Source organism: Doryrhamphus excisus, unplaced genomic scaffold, assembly GCF_037039965.1.
Source record: "Doryrhamphus excisus strain RoL-2023G ecotype Guam unplaced genomic scaffold, RoL_Dexc_Guam_v1.1 HiC_scaffold_24, whole genome shotgun sequence".
Lineage (NCBI taxonomy): Eukaryota > Metazoa > Chordata > Actinopteri > Syngnathiformes > Syngnathidae > Doryrhamphus > Doryrhamphus excisus.
Genome location: NW_027621862.1, coordinates 6,382,501 through 6,400,769, shown reverse-complemented (window position 1 = coordinate 6,400,769; position 18,269 = coordinate 6,382,501). Strand labels below are relative to the sequence as shown.

General features: G+C 49.0%; 1 long non-coding RNA gene, 18 other non-coding genes and 25 pseudogenes across 19 annotated transcripts; 43 read left to right on the top strand and 1 right to left on the bottom strand.

Moving 5' to 3' along the window:
- Positions 1-21: 21 nt before the first annotated feature.
- On the bottom strand, positions 22-999 carry LOC144895259 (uncharacterized). The gene is made up of 2 exons (XR_013625755.1): positions 919-999; positions 22-531 (listed from the first exon to the last, which is right to left on the bottom strand). It is a non-coding gene; the product is annotated as an uncharacterized LOC144895259 (long non-coding RNA).
- A 787-nt stretch (positions 1,000-1,786) lies between these two features.
- On the top strand, positions 1,787-1,905 carry LOC144895934 (5S ribosomal RNA; annotated as a pseudogene).
- A 112-nt stretch (positions 1,906-2,017) lies between these two features.
- LOC144895831 (5S ribosomal RNA) lies at positions 2,018-2,136 on the top strand. The gene has a single exon (XR_013626337.1). It is a non-coding gene; the product is annotated as a 5S ribosomal RNA (ribosomal RNA).
- A 112-nt stretch (positions 2,137-2,248) lies between these two features.
- On the top strand, positions 2,249-2,367 carry LOC144895478 (5S ribosomal RNA). Its single transcript, XR_013625981.1, has one exon. It is a non-coding gene; the product is annotated as a 5S ribosomal RNA (ribosomal RNA).
- A 112-nt stretch (positions 2,368-2,479) lies between these two features.
- Positions 2,480-2,588, top strand: LOC144896887 (5S ribosomal RNA; annotated as a pseudogene).
- A 112-nt stretch (positions 2,589-2,700) lies between these two features.
- Positions 2,701-2,809, top strand: LOC144896077 (5S ribosomal RNA; annotated as a pseudogene).
- Positions 2,810-2,921: 112 nt separating this feature from the next.
- On the top strand, positions 2,922-3,040 carry LOC144895766 (5S ribosomal RNA). The gene has a single exon (XR_013626274.1). It is a non-coding gene; the product is annotated as a 5S ribosomal RNA (ribosomal RNA).
- A 112-nt stretch (positions 3,041-3,152) lies between these two features.
- Positions 3,153-3,271, top strand: LOC144896048 (5S ribosomal RNA; annotated as a pseudogene).
- A 112-nt stretch (positions 3,272-3,383) lies between these two features.
- LOC144896043 (5S ribosomal RNA) lies at positions 3,384-3,501 on the top strand (annotated as a pseudogene).
- A 332-nt stretch (positions 3,502-3,833) lies between these two features.
- Positions 3,834-3,942, top strand: LOC144895942 (5S ribosomal RNA; annotated as a pseudogene).
- A 112-nt stretch (positions 3,943-4,054) lies between these two features.
- On the top strand, positions 4,055-4,173 carry LOC144895885 (5S ribosomal RNA; annotated as a pseudogene).
- A 112-nt stretch (positions 4,174-4,285) lies between these two features.
- Positions 4,286-4,394, top strand: LOC144896770 (5S ribosomal RNA; annotated as a pseudogene).
- Positions 4,395-4,506: 112 nt separating this feature from the next.
- Positions 4,507-4,625, top strand: LOC144895799 (5S ribosomal RNA). The gene has a single exon (XR_013626307.1). It is a non-coding gene; the product is annotated as a 5S ribosomal RNA (ribosomal RNA).
- A 6,179-nt stretch (positions 4,626-10,804) lies between these two features.
- Positions 10,805-10,922, top strand: LOC131138943 (5S ribosomal RNA; annotated as a pseudogene).
- A 112-nt stretch (positions 10,923-11,034) lies between these two features.
- LOC144896468 (5S ribosomal RNA) lies at positions 11,035-11,143 on the top strand (annotated as a pseudogene).
- Positions 11,144-11,255: 112 nt separating this feature from the next.
- On the top strand, positions 11,256-11,374 carry LOC144896422 (5S ribosomal RNA; annotated as a pseudogene).
- Positions 11,375-11,486: 112 nt separating this feature from the next.
- LOC144895920 (5S ribosomal RNA) lies at positions 11,487-11,605 on the top strand (annotated as a pseudogene).
- A 112-nt stretch (positions 11,606-11,717) lies between these two features.
- LOC144896506 (5S ribosomal RNA) lies at positions 11,718-11,826 on the top strand (annotated as a pseudogene).
- A 112-nt stretch (positions 11,827-11,938) lies between these two features.
- On the top strand, positions 11,939-12,057 carry LOC131138953 (5S ribosomal RNA). The gene has a single exon (XR_009132184.2). It is a non-coding gene; the product is annotated as a 5S ribosomal RNA (ribosomal RNA).
- A 112-nt stretch (positions 12,058-12,169) lies between these two features.
- LOC144895537 (5S ribosomal RNA) lies at positions 12,170-12,288 on the top strand. Its single transcript, XR_013626040.1, has one exon. It is a non-coding gene; the product is annotated as a 5S ribosomal RNA (ribosomal RNA).
- A 112-nt stretch (positions 12,289-12,400) lies between these two features.
- Positions 12,401-12,518, top strand: LOC144895820 (5S ribosomal RNA). Its single transcript, XR_013626328.1, has one exon. It is a non-coding gene; the product is annotated as a 5S ribosomal RNA (ribosomal RNA).
- Positions 12,519-12,849: 331 nt separating this feature from the next.
- LOC144896227 (5S ribosomal RNA) lies at positions 12,850-12,958 on the top strand (annotated as a pseudogene).
- Positions 12,959-13,069: 111 nt separating this feature from the next.
- On the top strand, positions 13,070-13,188 carry LOC144895480 (5S ribosomal RNA). Its single transcript, XR_013625983.1, has one exon. It is a non-coding gene; the product is annotated as a 5S ribosomal RNA (ribosomal RNA).
- A 112-nt stretch (positions 13,189-13,300) lies between these two features.
- On the top strand, positions 13,301-13,409 carry LOC144896595 (5S ribosomal RNA; annotated as a pseudogene).
- A 112-nt stretch (positions 13,410-13,521) lies between these two features.
- LOC144895957 (5S ribosomal RNA) lies at positions 13,522-13,630 on the top strand (annotated as a pseudogene).
- Positions 13,631-13,742: 112 nt separating this feature from the next.
- On the top strand, positions 13,743-13,861 carry LOC144897253 (5S ribosomal RNA). The gene has a single exon (XR_013626823.1). It is a non-coding gene; the product is annotated as a 5S ribosomal RNA (ribosomal RNA).
- A 112-nt stretch (positions 13,862-13,973) lies between these two features.
- On the top strand, positions 13,974-14,082 carry LOC144895979 (5S ribosomal RNA; annotated as a pseudogene).
- A 112-nt stretch (positions 14,083-14,194) lies between these two features.
- On the top strand, positions 14,195-14,313 carry LOC144895372 (5S ribosomal RNA). The gene has a single exon (XR_013625870.1). It is a non-coding gene; the product is annotated as a 5S ribosomal RNA (ribosomal RNA).
- Positions 14,314-14,425: 112 nt separating this feature from the next.
- On the top strand, positions 14,426-14,544 carry LOC144895692 (5S ribosomal RNA). The gene has a single exon (XR_013626199.1). It is a non-coding gene; the product is annotated as a 5S ribosomal RNA (ribosomal RNA).
- A 112-nt stretch (positions 14,545-14,656) lies between these two features.
- LOC144895873 (5S ribosomal RNA) lies at positions 14,657-14,774 on the top strand. The gene has a single exon (XR_013626381.1). It is a non-coding gene; the product is annotated as a 5S ribosomal RNA (ribosomal RNA).
- A 112-nt stretch (positions 14,775-14,886) lies between these two features.
- Positions 14,887-15,005, top strand: LOC144895926 (5S ribosomal RNA; annotated as a pseudogene).
- Positions 15,006-15,117: 112 nt separating this feature from the next.
- On the top strand, positions 15,118-15,236 carry LOC144895477 (5S ribosomal RNA). The gene has a single exon (XR_013625980.1). It is a non-coding gene; the product is annotated as a 5S ribosomal RNA (ribosomal RNA).
- Positions 15,237-15,349: 113 nt separating this feature from the next.
- Positions 15,350-15,468, top strand: LOC144896154 (5S ribosomal RNA). Its single transcript, XR_013626415.1, has one exon. It is a non-coding gene; the product is annotated as a 5S ribosomal RNA (ribosomal RNA).
- Positions 15,469-15,580: 112 nt separating this feature from the next.
- LOC144896785 (5S ribosomal RNA) lies at positions 15,581-15,689 on the top strand (annotated as a pseudogene).
- Positions 15,690-15,801: 112 nt separating this feature from the next.
- LOC144896773 (5S ribosomal RNA) lies at positions 15,802-15,919 on the top strand (annotated as a pseudogene).
- A 332-nt stretch (positions 15,920-16,251) lies between these two features.
- Positions 16,252-16,360, top strand: LOC144896270 (5S ribosomal RNA; annotated as a pseudogene).
- Positions 16,361-16,472: 112 nt separating this feature from the next.
- LOC144896714 (5S ribosomal RNA) lies at positions 16,473-16,591 on the top strand. Its single transcript, XR_013626474.1, has one exon. It is a non-coding gene; the product is annotated as a 5S ribosomal RNA (ribosomal RNA).
- A 112-nt stretch (positions 16,592-16,703) lies between these two features.
- Positions 16,704-16,812, top strand: LOC144896594 (5S ribosomal RNA; annotated as a pseudogene).
- Positions 16,813-16,924: 112 nt separating this feature from the next.
- On the top strand, positions 16,925-17,033 carry LOC144896251 (5S ribosomal RNA; annotated as a pseudogene).
- A 112-nt stretch (positions 17,034-17,145) lies between these two features.
- Positions 17,146-17,254, top strand: LOC144895956 (5S ribosomal RNA; annotated as a pseudogene).
- A 112-nt stretch (positions 17,255-17,366) lies between these two features.
- On the top strand, positions 17,367-17,475 carry LOC144895978 (5S ribosomal RNA; annotated as a pseudogene).
- A 112-nt stretch (positions 17,476-17,587) lies between these two features.
- On the top strand, positions 17,588-17,706 carry LOC144896692 (5S ribosomal RNA). Its single transcript, XR_013626472.1, has one exon. It is a non-coding gene; the product is annotated as a 5S ribosomal RNA (ribosomal RNA).
- Positions 17,707-17,818: 112 nt separating this feature from the next.
- Positions 17,819-17,937, top strand: LOC144895691 (5S ribosomal RNA). Its single transcript, XR_013626198.1, has one exon. It is a non-coding gene; the product is annotated as a 5S ribosomal RNA (ribosomal RNA).
- Positions 17,938-18,049: 112 nt separating this feature from the next.
- LOC144895872 (5S ribosomal RNA) lies at positions 18,050-18,167 on the top strand. The gene has a single exon (XR_013626380.1). It is a non-coding gene; the product is annotated as a 5S ribosomal RNA (ribosomal RNA).
- Positions 18,168-18,269: the final 102 nt, after the last annotated feature.

The following is an 18,269-nucleotide window of genomic DNA, read 5'->3' as shown; positions in this document are numbered from 1 at the left end:
AAAACAAGTAACTGCGACATGTCAGATCATATGTTTTATTCTGGTCATTTTTGTGACAGCTTCCTTCCTTTTCTGTAATCGCCACGTTGCTCTTTGGAATACCCACAGTCATTTTGTTTTAGAAAAGTCCAATTTAATTCTGATGATGAATAGAAATTTCATCGGAAAGTTCTCAGTAAAAATGTTTGGGACTCCTATATCATGTTAAATTGAACAGATGTCAGAGCAAGTCTTTTTTAACAAGTAGACTGCAAATGTTTACCTTTAGTTTATGCTATTAAAATCTTTTGCAAGATCATGTTATATCTCAGGCATTTCTTGTGTTGCCATTAGACTTTCAATACACTGAACCATTGTTATGTAAATGTCTCTGCCAAATGACTCTGATGAGGCCAAGGGATTTATCATGGACTGTACAGTTTCCATAATATGCGGAGTCAGAGGGCACTCAATTTCCTGGACTTGAACTCCATATGGTTCCTCGTGCACAGCATCAAACATTTCCCAGTCAGTTCCAAATAGCTCCATGTTCTGGGGAGAGTGGGGAAAAATCTTTTTAATATTTTGTATGAAACAGCATTTGTTAGCGTCATAGAATAACTGCCCGAGTCATATTTTAAGGTTTTTAACACAATAATGCACTGTGAATCAGCAGTGTTAGGGGAACTAGGTAGAATCAAAATTTAGCTAAAATATGATTAGGTTATAAGTCTAATAATTTTGAATTATTTTAAAAACATACCAAAGCACACACTGAAGTACACAGGCATAGTGCAGTGACAACAGAAAACCATTGAAATAACAATAAAAAAAACATACGTTTTTATATACACCTAAGCCTCCACATTTTCAGGTTCAAAACTTGTCAACTGCACTTTGCCTTTGTAAACAGCGTCTCAAGTGTGTGCTTCCACAAACCTGCAAATCTTCGTTCGGGTCACAAGGGTTCTTCATATGACCCAAAATCCAGAGCTGGTTTGGGGAGAGTCCACCTTCAGACTGTAAAGGATGGTTGTCCCAGCCTTCTGTGAAGGTGTGAAGGGCATCTGCCAGACGTGGAACGAAGACATAGTGGGCACCAAACAGATGAACAACATCTGCCAAATGCAACAGGCCATCTTCCTCGAGACTGTGAAGAACTTCATAGAAAAGGTGTGTCACGCTGGTCCAGACATATCGCCACAGGCGCTCGATTCTAGATCAGAAACAGGACTTATTCCACTGAAAAGTAATAATTTAAATTGTCTGACCAAAAAAAATTTACAACAATAACTTCCCATTTTACATCTTACTATTGATATACTATAAATTATGTGAATTGTTTATTGTAACCTCTGATTATGTACACTCCGCCCAGCAATGAAGCTCCCTCTTCCAGCACCTTTAACAATGAACATGGTTTCAGCAATTGAGACGTTTTCAACGCCTTCATCGCCCCTGGCCCTGGAAAATAGATGTGAGAAATGTCCAGCCATATTCATCACAGCAAAAATATTCCACTGAAAATTTCTAAAATTAGTAATTAGTGCATGGAAACAATAGCACAAGTTTAAATCATTGTTTACCTGGAAGGCCAGCCATAGTCTTCCACTGCCTTCATAAAAAATGAGTGAGGGGCAGGCCTGGTTAGTACTTGGATGGGAGACCGCCTGGGAATACCAGGTGCTGTAAGCTTTTAATGGTTTCTGCTCTTGCCTGACAGCAGAGGGCGCTGTTTGACACTTTTTGCTGGAGTCTAGTTTGGCATGCGTCGCCTTCAAATAGGATCTTTTCAGTTGACCTGGCAGCTCACGACCATACTACCCTGAAAACGCCCAATCTCGTTTAATCTCGGAAGCTAAGCAGGGGTGGGCCTGGTTAGTACTTGGATGGGAGACCGCCTGGGAATACCAGGTGCTGTAAGCTTTTTATGGTTTCTGCCCTTGCCTGACAGCAGAGGGCGCTGTTTGACACTTTTTGCTGGAGTCTAGTTTGGCCTGCGTCGCCTTCAAATAGGATCTTTTCAGCTCACCTGGCAGTTTATGGCCATACTACCCTGAAAATGCCCGATCTCGTCCGATCTCGGAAGCAAAGTAGGGGCGGGCCTGGTTAGTAATTGGATGGGAGACCGCCTGGGAATACCAGGTGCTGTAAGCTTCTAATGGTTTCTGCTCTTGCCTGACAGCAGAGGGCGCTCTTTGACACTTTTTGCTGGAGTCTAGTTTGGCCTGCGTCGCCTTCAAATAGGATCTTTTCAATTGACCTGGCAGCTTACGGCCATACTACCCTGAAAACGCCCGATCTCGTCCGATCTCGGAAGCGAAGCAGGGGCGGGCCTGGTTAGTACTTGGAAGGGAGACCGCCTGGGAATACCAGGTGGTGTAAGCTTTTTATGTTTTCTGCTCTTGCCTGACAGCAGAGGGCGCTGTTTGACACTTTTTGCTGGAGTCTAGTTTGGCCTGCGTCGCCTTCAAATAGGATCTTTTCAGTTGACCTGGCAGCTTACGGCCATACTACCCTGAAAATGTCCGATCTCGGAAGCAATGCAGGGGCGGGCCTGCTTAGTACTTGGATGGGAGACCGCCTGGGAATACCAGGTTCTGTAAGCTTTTTATGGTTTCTGCTCTTGCCTGACAGCAGAGGGCGCTGTTTGACACTTTTTGCTGGAGTCTAGTTTGGCCTGCGTCGCCTTCAAATAGGATCTTTTCAGTTGACCTGGCAGCTTACGGCCATACTACCCTGAAAACGCCCGATCTCGGAAGTTAAGAAGGGGCGGGCCTGGTTAGTACTTGGATGGGAGACCGCCTGGGAATAACAGGTGCTGTAAGCTTTTTATGGTTTCTGCTCTTGCCTGACAGCAGAGGGCGCTGTTTGACACTTTTTGCTGGAGTCTAGTTTGGCCTGCGTCGCCTTCAAATAGGATCTTTTCAGTTGACCTGGCAGCTTACGGCCATACTACCCTAAAAACGCCCGGTCTCGTCCGATCTCGGAAGCTAAGCAGGGGCGGGCCTGGTTAGTACTTAGATGGGAGACCGCCTGGGAATACCAGGTGCTCTAAGCTTTTTATGGTTTCTGCTCTTGCCTGACAGCAGAGGGCGCTGTTTGACACTTTTTGCTGGAGTCTAGTTTGGCCTGCGTCGCCTTCAAATAGGATCTTTTCAGTTGACCTGGCAGCTTACGGCCATACTACCCTGAAAACGCCTGCTCTCGTCCGATCTCGGAAGCGAAGCAGGGGCGGTCTTGGTTAGTACTTGGATGGGAGACCGCCTGGGAATACCAGGTCCTGTAAGCTTTTTATGGTTTCTGCTCTTGCCTGACAGCAGAGGGCGCTGTTTGACACTTTTTGCTGGAGTCTAGTTTGGCCTGCGTCGCCTTCAAATAGGATCTTTTCAGTTGACCTGGCAGCTTACGGCCATACTACCCTGAAAACGCAGATCTCGTCCGATCTTGGAAGCTAAGCAGGGACGGGCCTGGTGAGTACTTGAATGGGAGACCGCCTGGGAATACCAGGTGCTGTTAGCTTTTAATGGTTTCTGCTCTTGCCTGACAGCAGAGGGCGCTGTTTGACACTTTTTGCTGGAGTCTAGTTTGGCCTGCGTCGCCTTCAAATAGGATCTTTTCAGTTGACCTGGCAGCTTACGGCCATACTACCCTGAAAACGCCGATCTCGTCCGATCTCGGAAGCTAAGCAGGGGCGGGCCTTGGATGCGAGACAGCCTGGGAATACCAGGTGGTCTAAGCTTTTAATGGTTTCTGCTCTTGCCTGGCAGCAGAGGGCGTTGTTTGACACTTTTTGCTGGAGTCTAGTTTGGCCTGCGTCGCCTTCAAATAGGATCTTTTCAGTTGACCTGGCAGCTTACGGCCATACTACCCTGAAAACGCCCGATCTCGGAAGTTAAGAAGGGGTGGGCCTGGTTAGTACTTGGATGGGAGACCGCCTGGGAATACCAGGTGCTGTAAGCTTTTTATGGTTTCTGCTCTTGCCTGACAGCAGAGGGCGCTGTTTGACACTTTTTGCTGGAGTCCAGTTTGGCCTGCGTCGCCTTCAAATAGGATCTTTTCAGTTGACCTGGCAGCTTACGGCCATACTACCCTGAAAATGTCCGATCTCGTCCGATCTCGGAAGCCAAGCAGGGGCGGGCCTGGTTAGTACATGGATGGGAGACCGCCTGGGAATACCAGGTGGTGTAAGCTTTTTATGTTTTCTGCTCTTGCCTGACAGCAGAGGGCGCTGTTTGACACTTTTTGCTGGAGTCTAGTTTGGCCTGCGTCGCCTTCAAATAGGACCTTTTCAGTTGACCTGGCAGCTTACGGCCATACTACCCTGAAAATGTCCGATCTCGGAAGCAATGCAGGGGTGGGCCTGGTTAGTACTTGGATGGGAGACCGCCTGGGAATACCAGGTTCTGTAAGCTTTTTATGGTTTCTGCTCTTGCCTGACAGCAGAGGGCGCTGTTTGACACTTTTTGCTGGAGTCTAGTTTGGCCTGCGTCGCCTTCAAATAGGATCTTTTCAGTTGACCTGGCAGCTTACGGCCATACTACCCTAAAAACGCCCGATCTCGTCCGATCTCGGAAGCTAAGCAGGGGCGGGCCTGCTTAGTACTTAGATGGGAGACCGCCTGGGAATACCAGGTGCTCTAAGCTTTTTATGGTTTCTGCTCTTGCCTGACAGCAGAGGGCGCTGTTTGACACTTTTTGCTGGAGTCTAGTTTGGCCTGCGTCGCCTTCAAATAGGATCTTTTCAGTTGACCTGGCAGCTTACGGCCATACTACCCTGAAAACGCCCAGTAGGTGTGGCCTAACGAGGAAGCATTTTGGAGGGAAAGTGGAGAGGAGCTGTTTGTTTGTGTGGCTGTTATCTTTTGTTTCTTATTTTATTTTGGTATCCCCTCTTAGTTTTTGGGTTTTTTTCCTCCTCCCAGCACTCCTGCTGTGGAGGAGTGATTTTGATTTCTCCCTTTTTGAGCCTTGGCTCTTTGGATTGTCATCATGGCTTCGAACCCTGCTCGCCCCCGGACTACTCCTTTGAACAATGGACAAAATAAGAATATGGATGGACTAAATGTGAGTGAACGAAACCGGACTTATGACAAGGAATTAACTGTTGTGTTGGATATTGAGGGAGTGGAGGAAATGGTGCCCATTGTGCTTATGAGAGCTGCCAAGGAAGTGTGTGGACAGATCATAGCATGCAGACAGATAAACAAGCTGAAATTTGAACTAACAGTAACCTGCACAAAAGCAAAGGAGCGGCTGATGGATGGTTTTCGTGTCGGAGAGGCCAGGGTTCACGCCCGTGACGTCTCCATTGATGAGCTGGTCGTCTCCTTCATGGGATTGCCGGCTTACATTGAGGATGAGGAGATTCTTGCAAAGCTCCTCTCCTGGGGAGTGTCTGCAGTCTCTGAGGTGCGGCGGAGAATGTGGCCGGGGACAACTGTGGCGGACGGGACGCGGTATGTGAAGGTAATATTCACTGACACTGTACAGTCTCTGCCATACTCTGTCCGCTTTAACACAGCTGCAGGCCCGGATTACTTTAGAGTTATACATGACCGACAGGTGCGAGTGTGCAGGGGGTGTTTACAGCCTGACCATATTCTGCGTGATTGTCCAGACTTTCTGTGCAATAATTGTGGAAAACAGGGACACTATGCTCGTGAGTGTGTGGAGCCAAGGGCGCGAAAGTGCAGGGACTGCCGTGCATTCCTGCATCTGTGTGTGTGTAATGGGTTGGAATCTGATGAGGACGGGGGTCACGGGGGGGAAAGTGGTGGGAGTGAGGCAGAGCCGGGTGGTGCAGTTCAGGAGGAGGTTCAGGCGACTGACGACTCCAGCCTTACTTCACAGCCTTTGACCGCTTTTGACTCCTCAGATGAAATACCAAACTTCATCTTGTCTGATACTGAGGCGCCTGGGAAGGAGGGGGCCGCATGCTCTGCTCCTGACCAGGGGGAGGAGGCCTGTGAAGACCTCACTCCTAAGGCCACAGTGGGGGCGGTCGAACTCGGGAGGAGGATGAGTGGTGGGCTGCTTCCTCACTTTACCTCCGAAGGAGAGAGGTTGGTGCCAGCTGCGGCCCAATTCTCTAGACCGGAAGAGCGCAGAGAGAGCACTGAGAGTGCGCAGCCAAATGTCCAGGAGGAGACAATCAGCCTGAGCAAAAAACTGGCTCAAAAAAAGGCAGTCAATGAGGCCAGAGAACGGAGCAGGTCTCGGGGGCGTGGTGCGCGTGGTGAGGGCGGCGCGACCCAGGATCAGTCCCGTATCCCTGTGCCCAGTACACCAGCCTCTGGCGCATCCCCCACTGTTTCATCCAGCTCTGGGAAGCCTGGAGCTGCTGAGGAAGTCCCGATGGACCTGGAAGTGCAGTCTAATAAAAGGCTAAGTGAAAGTGATGGGAAGGAGATTTCTAAAAAGTCTAAATAATGTTTGTTGTGTGCACCTCCTTCTCCCTTATGCTCATGGCTTTTTCCCTTGTGTCCCTTAACACAGGTGGGCTGCGGAGCCCCGTCCGCATGCACAGTGCGCTCCACTCATTAAGCGGGGGTGTGCTGTGTTTGCAGGAGACTCATTGGGAGCCATCTCATGTGCGTACGGTGCAGGCAATGGGCGTGGGAACTGTCTTTTGTGCTCTTGGCTCTGCACGTTCGCGTGGTGTAGCTACTATTGTAAAAACTGACTTTTTCGGGACACCCACACTAGTCCATGCGGATCCGGGAGGTGCTTTTGTTGTTGTTGATTTTGTCCAGCCTTTTTCATTTAGGCTTATCAATATTTATGCTCCGAATGAGGAGCAGGAAAGGAAGATTCTCTTTTCCTCTGTCTTTACTTATGTCAATTTAGAAAGTATTGTTATTGGTGATTTCAATGTAGCCCTTACAAAAATAGACTTAAGTGCTAACAATGTGTATAGAAATGACGTGTCTAGGACGCACTTGTTAGACCTCATGTCCCGATACGATATGATTGAAGGCTGGAGAGCTCTGAATTTTAACAAGAGAGTCTTTTCCAGACGGCAAGTTGTCTTAGGGGCATTAAAACAGTCCCGAATTGATTTATGTTTGATGTCTGAGGGCTTCTTGAGGCGAATGGCCTCAGTTTTCTATGATGACGCTTGGTTAAGTGACCATTCTCCACTGCGGGTAGATTTTAGCCCTTTTAAAGGGCAGCGCACGGGGGGTCCTTGGATTTTAAATAATTCCTTGCTTGAAGATGAAAATTATTGCAAAAAAATGAATAGGTTGTTTGATTCTTTTGATATGGAAATAGAATGTATTGAGTCAATTGTGGACTGGTGGGAGGAGGCAAAGAAAAGAATAAAGCGCCTTTCAGTAAATTTTAGCAAACAGAAAAACTGGTTGTTAAAGGCCGAGGAGACTCAGTTAAAACATAGGCTGAGGGACATTGTGAGCAGGTCAGCTTTTACTAGTGGTCCAGTAAATCCTGAGTATCTAGAAATTAAAGCTCAACTGGATAATATTGAGATCTCTAAATGTAGAGGTGCCATGCTGCGTGCAAGAGCACAGTATACTGTGCAGGGTGAGCGATCTACAGGTTTTTTCTTTGCAATGGAGAAGGTGAGGCAAAATAAAATGTATATTGAAAAACTGATAAATAGTGAGGGGAAGGAGGTTTCAGATATTGATGATGTGTTGGGTGTTGTGGGAAAATTTTATGGTGCTTTGTTTAGTTCGGAGGGTGTCTCAGTTAATCGCTTTGATGAGGTAGTTAATTCATTAAGTGGTAGGTTGTCGAATGCTGAGGCTGAGGCGTGTGATGCGCCTCTTTTGTTAGAGGAGGTCAGGTCTGCAGTAAAGCTGCTAAGTACTGGCAAAGCCCCAGGTGAGGATGGGCTCACCAGCGAATTTTACAGGTGCTTCACGTCCAGAGTGGCGCCCATTCTCCTTCGACTTTTTCAGGAGATGGAGAGAGAGGGGAGAGCCTCAAGCTCCTTTGCTTTGGGTGTAGTGTCCCTTGCGTTCAAGAAGGGAGAAAGAAATAAATTGGAAAATTACAGGCCAATCAGCTTATTAAATGTAGATTATAAAATTCTTGCCAAAATTCTAGCAGGCCGTATCAGAGGTGTAATGGAGTCGGTTATTCTATCCGCCCAGGCTTACAGTGTCCCTGGCCGGGACATTTCAGACTCAATTTTGTCAATAAAATATTTACTAAATGTGATGCATAAAACAGGTGGTATTCATGTAAGTGTAGATTTTAATAAAGCTTTTGATAGAGTAGAGCACAGTTTTCTTTTTGCTGTATTAGAAAAAATGGGTTTTGGTTCGAATTTTGTAAACTGGATAAAGTTATTGTATGGATCTGCTTCGAGCAGAGTCAAATGTAATGGTGCCATGACAGATGTCTTTCCTGTGAAGCGTTCTATCCGTCAGGGATGCCCCCTCTCTGCTTTTCTTTATAGCCTCGTGGCTGAGCCTCTGGCTGCCATGTTGATGTCAGAGTGTAGTGTCAGGGGCATACTCTCCCCTGCAGGAGCTGAGTATAAGGTGTTACAGTTCGCAGATGACACCAATTTATTTTTGCGAGACACCGAAAGTCTTGAGGCAGCCTTGCATGTGTTGAAAATTTATGGTCTGGCCTCAGGAGCAAAAATAAACTTTGAAAAAACGTCTGTTGCATTTTGTGGAAATGTAACTCCCCAACCTTTGTCAGTACATTTTAAGGAAGCAGGGAGCATTTACAGGGTCTTAGGGGTGCTTGTAGGTAAAGATAGTGTGGAGTCAAATCGGAAAATGTGGGAAGATTTAATCAGAAAGCTAGTAGCTAAATTGAATTTCCTAAAATTTCGACGTTTAGGACTGAGAGGAAAAGTTTTAGTGGTGAATGCTTTGTGTCTGTCAAAACTGACCCATGCTCTAACTGTGAGCGAGCTGCCAGGAGACTGTGCAAATAGGATTAGTGTAATTGTATCGAAGTTTCTCTGGGGTATTGGTCGTTGTTTGGTCGCACACAATGTAATGATCAATGATGTTGATAAGGGAGGTCTGAATTTAATTGATTTAGTCTTGAAGAAACAGGCACTGAGACTAAACGTGCTTAGAAAATTTCTGGATCCAGATTGTCGGGCTCCCTGGAAGGAGTTCTTCTTGAAGGATCTGGGTGTATTAAATAATTTTGGTGCCTTTAATCTTTGTCTGTTGCCCCCCAGCCCAGTGCTGGGGGTCCTCCCGAACTTTGTAAGGGAAGCCTTACAGGCGTGGGCTGCTTTGAGGCCTTTTGCTGTGGCAGTTCCTGGTTCATGGATTGATTTGTGTAAAATGCCTCTCCGATTCAATCCAGACCTCCTCTCTTCTCCCTCCAAAGAGAGGAGAAAGATGATGGGAGAGTCTATGGAGAGAGCTGGGTTAACAGTTGTAAAGGATATTTTTTCACCTTTTGGGGATTGGAACATTGACTTTGTCCGGAGAAAATTTGTTATGTCAAGAGTGGTGTTTAGAAGAACATCAGTTTTGGTGTTGTTAAACTCATTTAAAGAGCACCTGTTCAGATGGTGGGGCACCCTGCTAACAGGTGGCAAACCTCCTGATGTGGGCTTTGCCCCCCTTGATTTTGATATACATTTTAATGGTTCAGTCAGGCGTTTCACCTCCCTGCACACTCGTACCTTCTACCGGTTACTGTTGGATCGTGTGGTCAGGGCTCCTGCAGCTGAACATGCCTGGTCCCGTTCATACCATACTCATGACATCACACCCATCTGGGCCAAGACATTCCAATGGTACACCTCACCCCAGCTCGCAAATTTCGAGTTCAAAATGAAACATAGACTGATTTACACACGCGCTACACTGCACACTATATACCCAGACAGGTATGGCAGAGATTGTCCGGTGTGTGGTGGGTCTTACGAGGATCTCCATCACCTCTTCATCACGTGCCCGGCCGTCCGCCCCTTCTGGACCCGGGTGCAGGATCTGCTCGCCCGGAGACTGTCTTGGAGACTTCCACCGCCGGCCTCTCTTGAGGGAGGCGACCAGGAACCATGGCTTCTCCTCTTTGGGCCCTCCATCAGCCGCTCTGGAACGAACCGCCACCTCTGTCATCTCATCCTGTCCATAGCCCGGTATACCATCTACATCGTCAGGAACATCCACCACTTTGACCACCGCACCGCCCGCCACTGGCCCATCTTCACCCGTCTTCTCACCGTCCACCTACGACACCTGCACTCGGCTCAGAAACATCGCTTCATCACCACCTTCACCCCCAATCAGTCACTTTTCTCCATCTATCCGAATGACACTCTGGACATGAACATTTAAACTGCACAAAGACTTCCATCCTGGCAATCATGGACTCACTGCCCCCTCATCTGATCAATCCATCCCGGACTCTTTTACCTAGGACAATTGGACTCACTAAGCACTATATAATTAAAAAAAAAAAAAAAAAAAAAAAAAAAAAAAAAATCCTTGTGTGTTGTCTTGTTCTTGTCATTGTAAATATTGTAAATAATCCCTATGTGTTAGCTTGTGTTTGGTGGTTGTGTCTGTGTTGTAAATAGTGTACATATTTTCTTGTTGTCTTGTGCTGTGAAATTTGTTTTTTTTGTATTTATTGAATTTCTATATTAAAAGATCCCCCCCCCCAAAACGCCTGCTCTCGTCCGATCTCGGAAGCGAAGCAGGGGCGGTCTTGGTTAGTACTTGGATGGGAGACCGCCTGGGAATACCAGGTCCTGTAAGCTTTTTATGGTTTCTGCTCTTGCCTGACAGCAGAGGGCGCTGTTTGACACTTTTTGCTGGAGTCTAGTTTGGCCTGTGTCGCCTTCAAATAGGATCTTTTCAGTTGACCTGGCAGCTTACGGCCATACTACCCTGAAAACGCAGATCTCGTCCGATCTTGGAAGCTAAGCAGGGACGGGCCTGGTGAGTATTTGAATGGGAGACCGCCTGGGAATACCAGGTGCTGTTAGCTTTTAATGGTTTCTGCTCTTGCCTGACAGCAGAGGGCGCTGTTTGACACTTTTTGCTGGAGTCTAGTTTGGCCTGCGTCGCCTTCAAATAGGATCTTTTCAGTTGACCTGGCAGCTTACGGCCATACTACCCTGAAAACGCCCGATCTCGGAAGCAAATCAGGGGCGGGCCTGGTTAGTACTTGGATGAGAGACCGCCTGGGAATACCAGGTGCTGTAAGCTTTTAATGGTTTCTGCTCTTGCCTGACAGCAGAGGGCGCTGTTTGACACTTTTTGCTGGAGTCTAGTTTGGCATGCGTCGCCTTCAAATAGGATCTTTTCAGTTGACCTGGCAGCTCACGACCATACTACCCTGAAAACGCCCAATCTCGTTTAATCTCGGAAGCTAAGCAGGGGCGGGCCTGGTTAGTACTTGGATGGGAGACAGCCTGGGAATACCAGGTGCTGTAAGCTTTTTATGGTTTCTGCTCTTGCCTGACAGCAGAGGGCGCTGTTTGACACTTTTTGCTGGAGTCTAGTTTGGCCTGCGTCGCCTTCAAATAGGATCTTTTCAGCTCACCTGGCAGTTTATGGCCATACTACCCTGAAAACGCCCGATCTCGTCCGATCTCGGAAGCAAAGTAGGTGCGGGCCTGGTTAGTAATTGGATGGGAGACCGCCTGGGAATACCAGGTGCTGTAAGCTTCTAATGGTTTCTCCTCTTGCCTGACAGCAGAGGGCGCTCTTTGACACTTTTTGCTGGAGTCTAGTTTGGCCTGCGTCGCCTTCAAATAGGATCTTTTCAGTTGACCTGGCAGCTTACGGCCATAATACCCTGAAAACGCCCGATCTCGGAAGTTAAGAAGGGGCGGGCCTGGTTAGTACTTGGATGGGAGACCGCCTGGGAATAACAGGTGCTGTAAGCTTTTTATGGTTTCTGCTCTTGCCTGACAGCAGAGGGCGCTGTTTGACACTTTTTGCTGGAGTCTAGTTTGGCCTGCGTCGCCTTCAAATAGGATCTTTTCAGTTGACCTGGCAGCTTACGGCCATACTACCCTAAAAACGCCCGATCTCGTCCGATCTCGGAAGCTAAGCAGGGGCGGGCCTGGTTAGTACTTGGATGGAAGACCGCCTGGGAATACCAGGTGCTCTAAGCTTTTTATGGTTTCTGCTCTTGCCTGACAGCAGAGGGCGCTGTTTGACACTTTTTGCTGGAGTCTAGTTTGGCCTGCGTCGCCTTCAAATAGGATCTTTTCAGTTGACCTGGCAGCTTACGGCCATACTACCCTGAAAACGCCTGATCTCGTCCGATCTCGGAAGCGAAGCAGGGGCGGTCTTGGTTAGTACTTGGATGGGAGACCACCTGGGAATACCAGGTGCTGTAAGCTTTTTATGGTTTCTGCTCTTGCCTGACAGCAGAGGGCGCTGTTTGACACTTTTTGCTGGAGTCTAGTTTGGCCTGCGTCGCCTTCAAATAGGATCTTTTCAGTTGACCTGGCAGCTTACGGCCATACTACCCTGAAAACGCAGATCTCGTCCGATCTCGGAAGCTAAGCAGGGACGGGCCTGGTGAGTACTTGAATGGGAGACCGCCTGGGAATACCAGGTGCTGTAAGCTTTTAATGGTTTCTGCTCTTGCCTGACAGCAGAGGCGCTGTTTGACACTTTTTGCTGGAGTCTAGTTTGGCCTGCGTCGCCTTCAAATAGGATCTTTTCAGTTGACCTGGCAGCTTACGGCCATACTACCCTGAAAACGCCGATCTCGTCCGATCTCGGAAGCTAAGCAGGGGCGGGCCTTGGATGCGAGACAGCCTGGGAATACCAGGTGGTCTAAGCTTTTAATGGTTTCTGCTCTTGCCTGGCAGCAGAGGGCGTTGTTTGACACTTTTTGCTGGAGTCTAGTTTGGCCTGCGTCGCCTTCAAATAGGATCTTTTCAGTTGACCTGGCAGCTTACGGTCATACTACCCTGAAAACGCCCGATCTCGGAAGTTAAGAAGGGGTGGGCCTGGTTAGTACTTGGATGGGAGACCGCCTGGGAATACCAGGTGCTGTAAGATTTTATGGTTTCTGCTCTTGCCTGACAGCAGAGGGCGCTGTTTCACACTTTTTGCTGGAGTCCAGTTTGGCCTGCGTCGCCTTCAAATAGGATCTTTTCAGTTGACCTGGCAGCTTACGGCCATTCTACCCTGAAAACGCCCGATCTCGTCTGATCTCGGAAGCTAAGCAAGGGCGGGCCTGGTTAGTACTTGGATGGGAGACCGCCTGGGAATACCAGGTGCTGTAAACTTTTTATGGTTTCTGCTCTTGCCTGACAGCAGAGGGCGCTGTTTGACACTTTTTGCTGGAGTCTAGTTTGGCCTGCGTCACCTTCAATTAGGATCTTTTCAGTTGACCTGGCAGCTTACGGCCATACTACCCTGAAAATGTCCGATCTCGGAAGCAATGCAGGGGCGGGCCTGGTTAGTACTTGGATGGGAGACCGCCTGGGAATACCAGGTGCTGTAAGCTTTTTATGGCTTCTGCTCTTGCCTGACAGCAGAGGGCGCTGTTTGACACTTTTTGCTGGAGTCTAGTTTGGCCTGCGTGGCCTTCAAATAGGATCTTTTCAGTTGACCTGGCAGCTTACGGCCATACTACCCTGAAAACGCCCGATCTCGGAAGCAAAGCAGGGGCGGGCCTGGTTAGTACTTGGATGGGAGACCGCCTGGGAATACCAGGTGCTGTAAGCTTTTTATGGTTTCTGCTCTTGCCTGACAGCAGAGGGCGCTGTTTGACACTTTTTGCTGGAGTCTAGTTTGGCCTGCGTCGCCTTCAAATAGGATCTTTTCAGTTGTCCTAGCAGCTTACGGCTGTACTACCCTGGAAACGCCCGATCTCATCTGATCTCGGAAGCGAAGCAGGGGCGGGCCTGGTTAGTACTTGGATGGGAGACCGCCTGGGAATACCAGGTGCTGTAAGCTTTTTATGGTTTCTGCTCTTGCCTGACAGCAGAGGGCGCTGTTTGACACTTTTTGCTGGAGTCTAGTTTGGCCTGCGTCGCCTTCAAATAGGATCTTTTCAGTTGACCTGGCAGCTTACGGCCATACTACCCTGAAAACGCCCGATCTCGGAAGTTAAGAAGGGGCGGGCCTGGTTAGTACTTGGATGGGAGACCGCCTGGGAATACCAGGTGCTGTAAGCTTTTTATGGTTTCTGCTCTTGCCTGACAGCAGAGGGCGCTGTTTGACACTTTTTGCTAGAGTCTAGTTTGGCCTGCGTCGCCTTCAAATAGGATCTTTTCAGTTGACCTGGCAGCTTACGGCCATACTACCCTGAAAACGCCCGATCTCGTCCGATCTCGGAAGCTAAACAGGGGCGGGCCTGGTTAGTACTTGAATGGGAGACCGCCTGGGAATACCAGGTGGTGTAAGCTTTTTATGGTTTCTGCTCTTGCCTGACAGCAGAGGGTGCTGTTTGACACTTTTTGCTGGAGTCTAGTTTGGCCTGCGTCGCTTTCTAATAGGATCTTTTCAGTTGACCTGGCAGCTTACGGCCATACTACCCTGAAAACGCCCGATCTCGTCCGATCTCGGAAGCAATGCAGGGGCGGGCCTGGTTAGTACTTGGATGGGAGACCGCCTGGGAATACCAGGTTCTGTAAGCTTTTTATGGTTTCTGCTCTTGCCTGACAGCAGAGGGCGCTGTTTGACACTTTTTGCTGGAGTCTAGTTTGGCCTGCGTCGCCTTCAAATAGGATCTTTTCATTTGACCTGGCAGCTTACGGCCATACTACCCTGAAAACGCCGATCTCGTCAGATCTCGGAAGCTAAGCAGCGACGGGCCTGGTGAGTACTTGAATGGGAGACCGCCTGGGAATACCAGGTGCTGTAAGCTTTTAATGGTTTCTGCTCTTGCCTGACAGCAGAGGGCGCTGTTTGACACTTTTTGCTGGAGTCTAGTTTGGCCTGCGTCGCCTTCAAATAAGATCTTTTCAGTTGACCTGGCAGCTTACGGCCATACTACCCTAAAAACGCCCGATCTCGTCCGATCTCGGAAGCTAAGCAGGGGCGTGCCTGGTTAGTACTTGGATGGGAGACCGCCTGGGAATACCAGGTGCTGGAAGGTTTTAATGGTTTCTGCTCTTGCCTGACAGCAGAGGGCGCTGTTTGACACTTTTTGCTGGAGTCTAGTTTGGCCTGCATCGCCTTCAAATAGGATCTTTTCAGTTGACCTGGCAGCTTTCGGCCATACTACCCTGAAAACGCCCGATCTCGTCTGATCTTGGAAGCTAAGCAGGGGTGGTCCTGGTTAGTACTTGGATGGGAGACCGCCTGGGAATACCAGGTGCTGTAAGCTTTTTATGGTTTCTGCTCTTCCCTGACAGCAGAGGGCGCTGTTTGACAATTTTTTGCTGGAGTCTGGTTTGGCCTGTGTGGCCTTCAAATAGGATCTTTTCAGTTGACCTGGCAGCTTACGGCCATACTACCCTGAAAACGCCCGATCTCGTCTGATCTCGGAAGCTAAGCAGGGACGGGCCTGGTTAGTACTTGGATGGGAGACTTCCTGGGAATACCAGGTGCTGTAAGCTTTTAATGGTTTCTGCTCTTGCCTGACAGCAGAGGGCGCTGTTTGACACTTTTTGCTGGAGTCTAGTTTGGCCTGTGTCACCTTCAATTAGGATCTTTTCAGTTGACCTGGCAGCTTACGGCCATACTACCCTGAAAACGCCCGATCTTGGAACTTAAGCAGGGGCGTGCCTGGTTAGTACTTGGATGGGAGACCGCCTGGGAATACCAGGTGATGTAAGCTTTTAATGGTTTCTGCTCTTGCCTGACAGCAGAGGGCCCTGTTTGACACTTTTTGCTGGAGTCTAGTTTGGCCTGCGTCGCCTTCAAATAGGATCTTTTCAGTTGACCTGGCAGCTTACGGCCATACTACCCTGAAAAAGCAGATATCGTCCGATCTCGGAAGCTAAGCAGGGACGGGCCTGGTGAGTACTTGAATGGGAGACCGCCTGGGAATACCAGGTGCTAAAAGCTTTTAATAGTTTCTGCTCTTGCCTGACAGCAGAGGGCGCTGTTTGACACTTTTTGCTGGAGTCTAGTTTGGCCTGCGTCGCCTTCAAATAGGATCTTTTCAGTTGACCTGGCAGCTTACCGCCATACTACCCTGAAAACGCCGATCTCGTCCGATCTCGGAAGCTAAGCAGGGGCGGGCCTTGGATGCGAGACAGCCTGGGAATACCAGGTGGTCTAAGCTTTTAATGGTTTCTGCTCTTGCCTGGCAGCAGAGGGCGTTGTTTGACACTTTTTGCTGGAGTCTAGTTTGGCCTGCGTCGCCTTCAAATAGGATCTTTTCATTTGACCTGCCAGCTTACGGCCATACTACCCTGAAAACGCCAGATCTCGGAAGTTAAGAAGGGGCGGGCCTGGTTAGTACTTGGATGGGAGACCGCCTGGGAATACCAGGTGCTGTAAGCTTTTTATGGTTTCTGCTCTTGCCTGACAGCAGAGGGCGCTGTTTGACACTTTTTGCTGGAGTCCAGTTTGGCCTGCGTCGCCTTCAAATAGGATCTTTTCAGTTGACCTGGCAGCTTACGGCCATACTACCCTGAAAACGCCCGATCTCGTCTGATCTCGGAAGCTAAGCAAGGGTGGGCCTGGTTAGTACTTGGATGGGAGACCGCCTGGGAATACCAGGTGCTGTAAGCTTTTTATGGTTTCTGCTCTTGCCTGACAGCAGAGGGCGCTGTTTGACACTTTTTACTGGAGTCTAGTTTGGCCTGCGTCACCTTCAATTATGATCTTTTCAGTTGACCTGGCAGCTTACGGCCATACTACCCTGAAAATGTCCGATCTCGGAAGCAATGCAGGGGCGGGCCTGGTTAGTACTTGGATGGGAGACCGCCTGGGAATACCAGGTGCTGTAAGCTTTTTATGGCTTCTGCTCTTGCCTGACAGCAGAGGGCGCTGTTTGACACTTTTTGCTGGAGTCTAGTTTGGCCTACGTGGCCTTCAAATAGGATCTTTTCAGTTGTCCTGGCAGCTTACGGCCATACTACCCTGAAAACGCCCGATCTCGGAAGTTAAGAAGGGGCGGGCCTGGTTAGTACTTCGATGGAAGACCGCCTGGGAATACCAGGTGCTGTAAGCTTTTTATGGTTTCTGCTCTTGTCTGACAGCAGAGGGCGCTGTTTGACACTTTTTGCTGGAATCTAGTTTGGCCTGCGTCGCCTTCAAATAGGATCTTTTCAGTTGACCTGGCAGCTTACGGCCATACTACCCTGAAAACGCCCGATCTCGGAAGCAAAGCAGGGGCGGGCCTGGTTAGTACTTGGATGGGAGACCGCCTGGGAATACCAGGTGCTGTAAGCTTTTTATGGTTTCTGCTCTTGCCTGACAGCAGAGGGCGCTGTTTGACACTTTTTGCTGGAGTCTAGTTTGGCCTGCGTCGCCTTCAAATAGGATCTTTTCAGTTGACCTGGCAGCTTACGGCCATACTACCCTGAAAACGCCCGATCTCGGAAGTTAAGAAGGGGCGGGCCTGGTTAGTACTTGGATGGGAGACCGCCTGGGAATACCAGGTGCTGTAAGCTTTTTATGGTTTCTGCTCTTGCCTGACAGCAGAGGGCGCTGTTTGACACTTTTTGCTAGAGTCTAGTTTGGCCTGCGTCGCCTTCAAATAGGATCTTTTCAGTTGACCTGGCAGCTTACGGCCATACTACCCTGAAAACGCCCGATCTCGTCCGATCTCGGAAGCTAAACAGGGGCGGGCCTGGTTAGTACTTGAATGGGAGACCGCCTGGGAATACCAGGTGCTGTAAGCTTTTTATGGTTTCTGCTCTTGCCTGACAGCAGAGGGTGCTGTTTGACACTTTTTGCTGGAGTCTAGTTTGGCCTGCGTCGCTTTCTAATAGGATCTTTTCAGTTGACCTGGCAGCTTACGGCCATACTACCCTGAAAACGCCCGATCTCGTCCGATCTCGGAAGCAATGCAGGGGCGGGCCTGGTTAGTACTTGGATGGGAGACCGCCTGGGAATACCAGGTTCTGTAAGCTTTTTATGGTTTCTGCTCTTGCCTGACAGCAGAGGGCGCTGTTTGACACTTTTTGCTGGAGTCTAGTTTGGCCTGCGTCGCCTTCAAATAGGATCTTTTCATTTGACCTGGCAGCTTACGGCCATACTACCCTGAAAACGCCGATCTCGTCAGATCTCGGAAGCTAAGCAGCGACGGGCCTGGTGAGTACTTGAATGGGAGACCGCCTGGGAATACCAGGTGCTGTAAGCTTTTAATGGTTTCTGCTCTTGCCTGACAGCAGAGGGCGCTGTTTGACACTTTTTGCTGGAGTCTAGTTTGGCCTGCGTCGCCTTCAAATAAGATCTTTTCAGT